The sequence below is a fragment of the Oncorhynchus kisutch genome, linkage group LG26 (assembly GCF_002021735.2).
Source record: "Oncorhynchus kisutch isolate 150728-3 linkage group LG26, Okis_V2, whole genome shotgun sequence".
In the NCBI taxonomy this organism is placed as follows: domain Eukaryota; kingdom Metazoa; phylum Chordata; class Actinopteri; order Salmoniformes; family Salmonidae; genus Oncorhynchus; species Oncorhynchus kisutch.
The window spans coordinates 6,173,678-6,185,288 of NC_034199.2; positions in this window are offsets into that span (position 1 = coordinate 6,173,678).

Sequence of the window (11,611 nt, forward strand, 5' to 3'; positions counted from 1 at the left end):
TCTTAGGGATAGCCCCCTTATTTAAAATTTTCGCCTAAATGACCCAAATCTAACTGCCTGTAGCTCAGGCCCTGAAGCAAGGATATCAAATGTATTTATTAGCCCTTCGTACATCAGCTGATATCTCAAAGTGCTGTACAGAATCCCAGCCTAAAACAGCAAGCAATGCAGGTGTTGAAGCAACTCTCTAGAAAGGCCAAAACCTAGGAAGAAACCAGGCTATGAGGGCTGGCCAGTCCTCTTCTGGCTGTGCCGGGTGGAGATTATTACAGAACATGGCCAAGATGTTCAAATGTTCATTAATTATTTTACCTTTATTTAACTAGGCAAGTCAGTTAAAAACAAATTCTTATTTTCAATGACGGCCTAGGAACAGTGGGTTAACTGCCTGTTCAGGGGCAGAATGACAGATTTGTACCTTGTCAGCTTGGGGATTTGAACTTGCAACCTTCTGGTTACTAGTCCAACGCTCTAACCACTAGGCTACCCTGCCAACCCTCAAATGACCAGCATGGTCAAATAATAGGTCTGGGACAGGTAGCACGAACAGTTGAAACTGGAGCAGCAGCACGGCCAGGTGGACTGGGGACAGCAAGGAGTCATCATGCCAGGTAGTCCTGAGGCATGCCAGGTAGTCCTCCTCCTCCTCCGAGAGAGAATTAGAGAGAGCATACTTAACGTTACACAGGAACCAGGATAAGACAGGAGAAGTACTCCAGATATAACAAACTGACCCTAGCCTCCCGACACATGAACTACTGCAGCATAAATACTGGAGGCTGAGACAGGAGGGGTCAGGAGGGGTCAGGAGACACTGTGGCCCCATCAGATGATATCCCCGGACAGGGCCAAACAGGAAGGATATAACCCCACCCACTTTGCCAAAGCACAGCCCCCACACCACTAGAGGGATATCTTCAACCACCAACTTACCATCCTGAGACAAGTATAGCCCACAAAGATCTTCGCCAAGTCCCAACCCAAGAGGGGGGCGCCAATCCATACAGGAAGGATATGCATATTCTTGGTACCATTTGAAAGGCAACACTTTGAAGTTTGTGGAAATGTGAATTGACTGTAGGAGAATAAAACACAATAGATCTGGTAGAATAAAATGCAAAGAAAAAAAACTTTTTTTTTTCGCCCACCATCTTTGAAATGCAAGAGAAAGGTGCCTGTTCCAGCCATCACTCTGGTTGTAATTCCGTTGGTGTCCACAAGATGGCAGCAGTGTATGTGCAAAGTCGGATAACTTGAAGTATGAGCGAACTACATGACATTTAGTATGAAGTCACCCAGGTACATTTGGGACATTTGCATTCATATAACAAAATCAAATCTGTATACTTGGACGTTGATTCAGCTTTTCAAGTATTAGTAGACATATTATAAGTTCAACATTTGCAAAACAACCAGTTTTCATAACTTCATTACTGAATATTCAGATTTTTTTTGTCCAAAAGGAAAAGGCATGCTGTCATACAAGGTTAGTAGCTACATTTTACGACATATACAGGGGTTCCCAGCTCATTGGCTATCCGGCTAGCTTTGTTTGGCCCTGGATTGGTGCCTATTTGACAAAGTTTGAGACGTTCATATGAAGACCGCCTGCGTCATTGGCGTGCCACGAAGGCGTCGCTCTCTGATCAAATATAGTGTCCTATAGAATATACTACACCCCTAATGATATAGTGTAGTCTGGTTACGTTTTAGGATCTCTGAGACATACAAACATGATTTGACTGGTTGAAACAAGGGGTTTAGGGTTCGATTTTCACAGATTCCTAATACAAAATCGATCGTGCATGCTATAGGGACCTTTTTAGCATATTAAAAATTATTTTATCTAACAAAATGACACTTCATGTTATCTCTGGGACCTTTTGGATGATAAACCAGAGCAAGATTTCAGAATGTAAGTACACATTTCACCTTAAGAGGTGAATTTATCAAACCTATCGTGGTGAAAAAAGTGTTTTGTTGTTAGGAGCTCTCCTCAAACAATAGCATGACATTTCTTTGCAGTAATAGATACTGTAAATTGGACAGTGCAGTTATATTAACAAGAATTTAAGCATTCAGCCGTTATATATACCGACATTTGTTGTTCCTCAAATCTGTGATCGTGACAAAAGGCACTGCATGATTTACAACTGTCCCGTTGATGGGACGCCTAGACATTTAAATAAAATGATCTTGTAGACCCTGGCAATGGTCATATGAGACCTTGAAAGACATGTCTTCTGAACATTTGTAGAAGCATTTATGTACAAACTTGATTGGACTTGGTACTGTAGAACCAAAGATGTACAGTAGCTAGGGTACACGGTGCAGGCAATTGCTATTCCATAATACATCAAGCTACAGTTACTGTACTTGAAGATTGCAATTCAAAAGGCCACAGGGGGATAGTATGGAATGTATTGACAGTATTCTGGAGATCATTCCACGAAGGAATTCAAAACCGGAGCACAATTTCAAGGAATATAGTGAGCCCGTATAGTTATTTGATATCAAAGACTTTAACCATTGTCATGGTTTTATATTGACGGTTGGCCAATTGCCAGCACACATAAGTTTGCCATCTCACTAACCCAATCAATAAAGGTTTAGATGAAAAACATTTTCTTAAAGAATTCTCACAACCATATTCTTAGACAAACTGAGTTTGGAGTATATGATACTGTAAACTTGTTGTTGTATTGATTCATTATGTATAGATGAATATTATGAGACAAACTAATATCATCCTTCATCTCTCTGCCAAGCACAGGCATTTATCACAGTTTTGTAAAGAAGAAACACATGGATTGGCCACATATGCCTTTTAATACAGGTAGGGCATCACTCTACATCATTTGTTCATCTGTCATGTTTATGGATTCTCGTCTGGTCCAAATTACTTACTGGAGCCATGGAAGAATCAAGCCTTTAGGTCTATTTAAAGATTCTCCCGTTATCCATTTGTCAGAGACACTCCATCTTGTCTCCCTTGCTCTCCAGTCTCTGTGCACTGTCCTTTGCTTTTCATTTGGCTCATTATGCTCTCATCAAAAGACACGAAGACATACAATCAAATCAAATTTATTTATATAGCCCTTCGGAAATCTGCTGATATCTCAAAGTGCTGTACAGAAACCCAGCCTAAAACCCCAAACAGCAAACAATACAGGTGTAGAAGCACGGTGGCTAGGAAAACTCCCTGGAAAGGCCAAAACCTAGGAAGAAACCTAGAGAGGAACCAGGCTATGAGGGGTGGACAGTCCTCTTCTGGCTGTGCCAGGTGGAGATTATAACAGAACATGGGGGGGCACCAACCCAGACAGGAAGATCACATCAGTGACTCAACCCACTCAAGTGATGCACCCCTCCTAGGGACGGCATGAAATAGCACCAGTAAGCCAGTGACTCAGCCCCTGTAATAGGGTTAGAGGCAGAGAATCCCAGTGGAAAGAGGGGAACCGGCCAGGCAAAGAGAGCAAAGGCGGTTCGTTGCTCCAGAGCCTTTCCGTTCACCTTCACAATCCTGGGCCAGACTACACTCAATCATATGACCCACTGAAGAGATGAGTCTCCAGTAAAGACTTAAAGGTTGAATTCATAATCAATACATACTTTTTATTTGTGACTTAGGCTATCAGTTTCAGTAACACTTTAGTCTGAAAGAGGCTGGCGTGTTTAAAAGTCCATGGTGTCAGATTTAAGCATTTCATTTGTTGGCGTGCCCTTACATTATGATGTACTTTATATTACTACATTAGGTAGTTTTAAAGCTAACCTAACAGTGTTACTAAAGTATTTAGTGACAGGGTTGTTGGTATTATGAGTTACCCATTTATATGAATTATGTTGAGTAACAACAAAGGCGCACCATACTTTAGGAAAGCCGCCATCTTGTGTGGATATTTATATATACATTTATTCTACCTTCTGTTCTCCATGTCTGTTGCCGGTATCATCAGACACATGTTGTAGTGAATCTCAGCAGGATGGGAGCCTTTGAAAATAAACTATTTATTCACACATTTTCTGGAACTGAAGCCTCGTGAAATGCTACAGGCTTGTCGTTTCTTATGTTCCGCCAACATGTTCCATATCATTTTTTTGTAAAAGCTCACCTTCTGAGCTATTCAATTTAAATAATTTTAAATATTGTACAATGTGGCCTATTTAGATGGTATGAAAGCCTTCAGTCCCTTATTATCAAAAACAGAGCTCTGATGGTGACTCACAAAATAAACAGTGTACTGAGACCCTGAGTTCTGTCTATGCAGAGTCATTAGTAGATGATGGAAATGTGAGTTTAAACAAGACAAATATTAAGTGCTTGGTTAGAATCCTTAAAGAATTGTTTACAAATATTGTGAATACTGGGGTTTAAAGATGTATCTTTCTCATGAACTTCCCCTTTGCTCTTCATAACACCAAGAAATAAAAACTGTGTTATTTTCATGATATGCTTATGAGTTATTTCTCATATTTTATTTTTCTCGTATTTTGTTGTACTATAGTGGTGGCCATTGGCAGTTATCTGTTCTATGTCAGGACTAAGTTGCATGGGCCGCTGAGAGGGGAGAGGTCAAAGTGTCATCATGTGTAAACATATCTTTTACTCCCTACCTTTTCTAGTGGGGAAAGAAGGGTTGCAGTGTCTGGAATCATTCTATGCTCCCTCTTATGTTGTTTCTATCTTAACCTATAGCCTCACCTTCCTCTCCGTGAGTTTGTCCAGGAGTATGTATTTAGAGTGGGTTGTATCTAAATGACAATTTGATATATGCCTGTTGATATGGAGGATTTGGTTTATGGTTCTGGGGTTTGGGAAAGGAGACAAAGCTGAACGATGAATTATGTCTATGCTGTCTGACTATGTGTGTCTTTGTTATTAAAGGAACTCAGTTGCATTGTAAGGGGGCTCTCAGAGAATTCAGGGGGAGACACTGAATTTATCTGAGAGTCACAGGATTGTGATAGAGCTGATATAATTAAAGATGGACTTTGATAACTAACTCTGACTTGTGTGTGGTTTGCGCTCATGATTTGGTAAATAGAGGAAATTTCCACGACGGGTGTACAGCAATCTTTAAGTCATAACACAGATTCTCAATTGGATTGAGGTCTGGGCTTTTACTAGGCCATTCCAAGACATTTAAATGTTTCCCCATAAACCAGTGTTGCTTTAGCAGTATGCTTAGGGTCATTGTCCTGCTGGAAGTTTACTCCTTGGTCTTCATGGTGCTGCTTGTGTCACGTTCACTGTCTTCAAACTCCCTGTTATAGATGAGCCAAGGCGCAGCGTGCATGTAATTCCACATCTTTTAATAAAGAAACTTTCACCAAAAAAAACAGGTAAACCGAAAATTACGCAACCGTGGCGCACACAAACACACACACACACAAAATAAATAATTACCCACAACCTTAGGTGGGAAAAAGGCTGCCTAAGTATGATTCTCAATGAGAGACAATAGATAGCTGCCTCTGATTGGGAACCACACTCGGCCAAAAACAAAGAAATAGAAAACATAGAATGCCCACCCAAATCCAACCCTGACCTAACCAAATAGAGAAATAAAACATCTCTTTAAGGTCAGGGCATGACAGCTTGCTTATTGGTGCCCCTTGCTCAGTGTTGTTGCAGATTCTGGGGCCTTTCTGAACAGGTGTATACAGTTGAAGTCGGAGTAATTAGTAATTTATACTCAGTTTTTCAAAAATTCCCTGTTTTAGGTCAGGTAGGATCACCACTTTATTTTAAGTATGTGAAATGTCAGAATAATGGTAGAGAGAATTTAATTCTTTCATCACATTCCCAGTGGGTCAGAAGTTTACATACACTCAATTAGTATTTGGTAGTATTGCCTTTAAATTGTTAACTTGGGTCCAACATTTCGGGTAACCTTCCACAAGCTTCCCACAATAAGTTGGGTGAATTTTGGCCCATTCCTCATGACAGAGATGGTGTAACTGAGTCATGTTTGTATAGGCCTCCTTGCTCGCACACTTTTTCAGTTCTGCCCACACATTTTCTACAGGATTGAGGTCAGGGCTTTGTGATGGCTGCTCCAATCTTGACTTTGTTGTCCTTGAGCCAATTTGCCACAACTTTGGAAGTATGCTTGGGGTCATTGTCCATGTGGAAGAGCCATTTGCGACCAAGCTTTTGCGAATATTCACTGATGTCTTGAGATGTTGCTTCAATATATCCACATCGTTTTCTTTCCTCATGATAACATCTATTGTGTGAAGTGCACCAGTCCCTCCTGCAGCAAAGCACCCCCACAACATGATGCTGCCACCCCCATGCTTCACTGATGTTCTTCAGCTTGCAAGCCTCCCCTTTTTTCCTCCAAACATGGTGATTGGTCATAATGGCCAAAGAGTTCTATTTTTGTTTCATCAGACCAGAGAACATGTTTCCAAAAGTAGTCTGGCTTTTTTATGGTGGTTTTGGAGCAGTGGCTGAGTGGCCTTTCAGGTTATGACGATATAGGACTCGTTTTGCTGTGGATATAGAGAATTTTGGTCCTGTTTCCTCCAGCATCTTCATAAGGTCCTTTGCTGTTGTTCTGGGATTGATTTCGAAATAACGTACGTTCATCTCTAGGAGACAGAACGCATCTCCTTCCTGAGCGGTATGACGGCTGTGTGCTCCCATGGTGTTTATACTTGCATGCTGTTGTTTGTACAGATCAACGTGTTATCTTCAGGTGTTTGGAAATTGCTACCAAGGATGAACCAAACTTGTGGAAGTCTACAATTTGTTTTCTGAGGTCTTGGCTGATTTCTTTTGATTTTCCCATGATGGCAAGCAAAGAGGCAGTGAGTTTGAAGGTAGGCCATGAAATACATCCACATGTACACCTCCAATTGACTCAAATTATGCCAATTAGCCTATCCGAAGCCTCTAAAGCCATGACATAATTTTATAGAATTTTCCAAGCTGTTTAAAGGCACAGTCAACTTAGTGTATGCAAACTTCTGACCCACTGGAATTGTGATACAGTGAATTAATCTGTCTGTTAACAAAAATGACTTGTGTCATGCACAAAGTAGATGTCCTAAGCGACTTGCCAAAACTATAGTTTGTTACCATAGAATGTGTGTAGTGATTGAGAAATGAGATTTAATGACTCCAACCTATGTGTATGTAAACTTCCGACTTCAACTGTATATACTGAGATGATTTGACAGATCATGTGACACTTATACACAGGTGGACTTTATTTAACTAATTATGTGACTTCTGAATGTACTTGGTTGCACCAAATCTTATTTAGGGGCTTCATAGCAAAGGGGTTGAATAAATATGCACGCAACACTTTTCCGTTGTTTCTTTAAAAAAATTTTTTGAAACAAGTCATTAAAAAAATTTCATTTCACCAATTTGGACTATTTTATGTATGTCCATTACATGTAATCCAAATAAAAATCAATTTAAATGACAGGTTGTAATGCAACAAAATAGGACAAATGCCAAGGGGTATGAATACTGTATCCAGAAATCCAGACAAAACACACGGCCAAGAAAGAGCCATAAGTGCTACTTGCATTATTATAACATTTCCCAATGTCTCTCGTTGGCCCGAAGCCCAATAGAGGGTCCTGCCAGATTTTCCTGCAGTGATTGAGATTGAACGCCCACAAGAGCAGAAATTCACTTTTTTTCTGCTGAAAGATGATGCCTATAGCTTACTCATGATGTTGCACAACGATGTAAGTAAAGTCATTGTTTTAAAACAAAGTATGATAGACACTGCACAAAAATATAAATTCAACAGGCATCAGTTTCAAAGATTTTACTGAGTTAAAAATATATATTTTTTAATTTAACTAGGCAAGTCAGAGATTTTTGGTTTGACTTGATACTCTAAAACTTATTTTCACATAATGAGAATGTGTCATGCACGATTGGGTTGTTTCCTGCTATTTGTTGTTTTCGGTAGTGCATCCCCATATCTAATTGATCAGCTGTTGTCAAAGCTGAAATGAGTATGACATCCGGGCATTTAAGGTATACTTGATTTTCGAAATGTCGCATACTATTAAACTTTTTTTCTCTCGCATACTCACACAGCCTACTATTTAGGACACAAGTATGGATATTCTAACACAGACAATGTTTTGCACCACCATCAACAAATCACCAAACGGAAAGGGAAAGGTGATACCTAGTGAGTTGCATAACTGAATGCATTCAACCGAAATATGTCTTCCGCTTTTAACCCAACCCCTCTGCTGGAATTTGTTGTGGAAGAATGGTGTTGCAGAATGTATTCCAAGATGCATTGAAGCTTTTCTGGCTCATGGTGGCCCAACACCCTATTAAGACATTTTATGTTGGTGTTTCCTTTATTTTGTCAGTTACTTGTACAAAAAAGTAAACACCTTTATTTTCTGTGAATATTTACATGGAAAACATTTTACATGCATTATTATAATAATTCTACGTCATCACATACAGTGGCTTCGGAAAGCTTTCAGACCCATTGACTTTCTCCACATTTTGTTATGTTACAACCTTATTCTAAAATGGATTAAATAAACAATTCCCTCAGCAATCTATACACAATACCCCATAGCGACAATGCGAAAACCAGTGTTTATACATTTTTACACATTTATAAACAATTGACCTCAAGTGTTTCCATTGATCATCCTTGAGGTGTTTCCACAACTTGATTGGAGCCCACCTGTGGTAAATGAAATTGATTGGCCGTCATTTGAAAAGGAACACACCTCTCTATATAAGGTCCCACAGTTGCAAAAAACCAAGCCATGGAAAAACCAAGCCATGAAGTCGAAGGAGCTCCGAGCCAGGATTGTGTCAAGGCACAGATCTGGGGAAGGGTACAAGACATGTCTTTGAAGGTCCCCAAGAACACAGCGGCCTCCATCATTATTAAATGGGAGAAGTTTGGAACCACCAAGACTCTTCCTAGAGCTGGCCACCCGGCCAAACTGAGCAATCGGGGGAGAATGGCCTTGGTCAGGGAGGTGATCAAGAACCCGATTGAAACACTGACAGAGCTCGAGTTCCACTGTGGAGATGGGAGAACCTTCCAGAAGGACAATCATCTCTGCAGCACTCCACCAATCAGGCCTTTCTGGTAGAATGGCCAGACGGAAGCCACACCTCAGTAAAAGGCCCGCATGTTTTTTAAACCAGGTTTCCAACTAAACTTTTTATGCCAGTAAAGTATGTTGGATAACAAAAATGTCATGACAGGCCTTATGGAAATGTAACATTTGTCTGTAAACTTTCCAGATGTCGACAAAAACATACACTAGACAAGGTGGGATCTTTTTGTGTCAATAAAATGAATTATGCAACAAATGCAGGTGGAAAAGCTATGTGCAAATATTGATATATCGAACTGGACTTGTGTCATGCGATGTTGGTCCTCCCACTATGACTCGTCTGCCGGGAAAGCATCCATTTACAGTGCCTTGCGAAAGTATTCGGCCCCCTTGAACTTTGCGACCTTTTGCCACATTTCAGGCTTCAAACATAAAGATATAAAACTGTATTTTTTTGTGAAGAATCAACAACAAGTGGGACACAATCATGAAGTGGAACGACATTTATTGGATATTTCAAACTTTTTTAACAAATCAAAAACTGAAAAATTGGGCGTGCAAAATTATTCAGCCCCCTTAAGTTAATACTTTGTAGCGCCACCTTTTGCTGTGATTACAGCTGTAAGTCGCTTGGGGTATGTCTCTATCAGTTTTGCACATCGAGAGATTGACATTTTTTCCCATTCCTCCTTGCAAAACAGCTCGAGCTCAGTGAGGTTGGATGGAGAGCATTTGTGAACAGCAGTTTTCAGTTCTTTCCACAGATTCTCGATTGGATTCAGGTCTGGACTTTGACTTGGCCATTCTAACACCTGGATATGTTTATTTTTGAACCATTCCATTGTAGATTTTGCTTTATGTTTTGGATCATTGTCTTGTTGGAAGACAAATCTCCCTCCCAGTCTCAGGTCTTTTGCAGACTCCATCAGGTTTTCTTCCAGAATGGTCCTGTATATGGCTCCATCCATCTTCCCATCAATTTTAACCATCTTCCCTGTCCCTGCTGAAGAAAAGCAGGCCCAAACCATGATGCTGCCACCACCATGTTTGACAGTGGGGATGTGGTGTTCAGGGTGATGAGCTGTGTTGCTTTTACGCCAAACATAACATTTAGCATTATTGCCAAAAAGTTCAATTTTGGTTTCATCTGACCAGAGCACCTTCTTCCACATGTTTGGTGTGTCTCCCATGTGGCTTGTGGCAAACTTTAAACGACACTTTTTATGGATATCTTTAAGAAATGGCTTTCTTGTTGCCACTCTTCCATAAAGGCCAGATTTGTGCAATATACGACTGATTGTTGTCCTATGGACAGAGTCTCCCACCTCAGCTGTAGATCTCTGCAGTTCATCCAGAGTGATCATGGGCCTCTTGGCTGCATCTCTGATCAGTCTTCTCCTTGTATGAGCTGAAAGTTTAGAGGGACGGCTAGGTCTTGGTAGATTTGCAGTGGTCTGATACTCCTTCCATTTCAATATTATCGCTTTCACAGTGCTCCTTGGGATGTTTAAAGCTTGCTTCTTTTTGTATCCAAATCCGGCTTTAAACTTCTTCACAACAGTATCTCGGACCTGCCTGGTGTGTTCCTTGTTCTTCATGATGCTCTCTGCGCTTTTAACGGACCTCTGAGACTATCACAGTGCAGGTGCATTTATACGGAGACTTGATTACACACAGGTGGATTGTATTTATCATCATTAGTCATTTAGGTCAACATTGGATCATTCAGAGATCCTCACTGAACTTCTGGAGAGAGTTTGCTGCACTGAAAGTAAAGGGGCTGAATAATTTTGCACGCCCAATTTTTCAGTTTTTGATTTGTTAAAAAAGTTTGAAATATCCAATAAATGTCGTTCCACTTCATGATTGTGTCCCACTTGTTGTTGATTCTTCACAAAAAAATACAGTTTTATATCTTTATGTTTGAAGCCTGAAATGTGGCAAAAGGTCGCAAAGTTCAAGGGGGCCGAATACTTTCGCAAGGCACTGTATTAGGCTACAGATTAAATACATGATGAACTTCACAGGGTGGTGAAAGTTCAAGGTGCTAAGCTTGATGCACCTTTACAATTAAAATCCAGGGTCTTATTCTGGTGACATGATCATCGTTGTGTGGTTCCCGTTTGACAAGTAAAAATAAACTCCATCTTTTGTTGATAATAATCTCATCATGTAGGCTATACCCACACTGTATCTGTGAGCTGTTGGCTATAGCACATGTGCCAATACGAGAGTGGCCACACTTGCTATGTAACACTTTTTGTGAGAAAATCATCAGTAGAGTACATGGCAATTTAACCGCAAAAGCAATTTTTATGTGCACTACGTTATCATGCACATCCTTTTATCCACAACAAGTCAATCTGATGGAAACACATCTCTGTTTGGAAAATGCACGTTTTTATGCATATTTTAAAATATTTGCATGAAAATCAGTTGCCAATTGGATGGAAACCTGCTACTGATGTGAAAACGTGCCCTTTTGAGTTTTGTCAAGGATGCATCATACAATATCTATTGGCAAATTTGT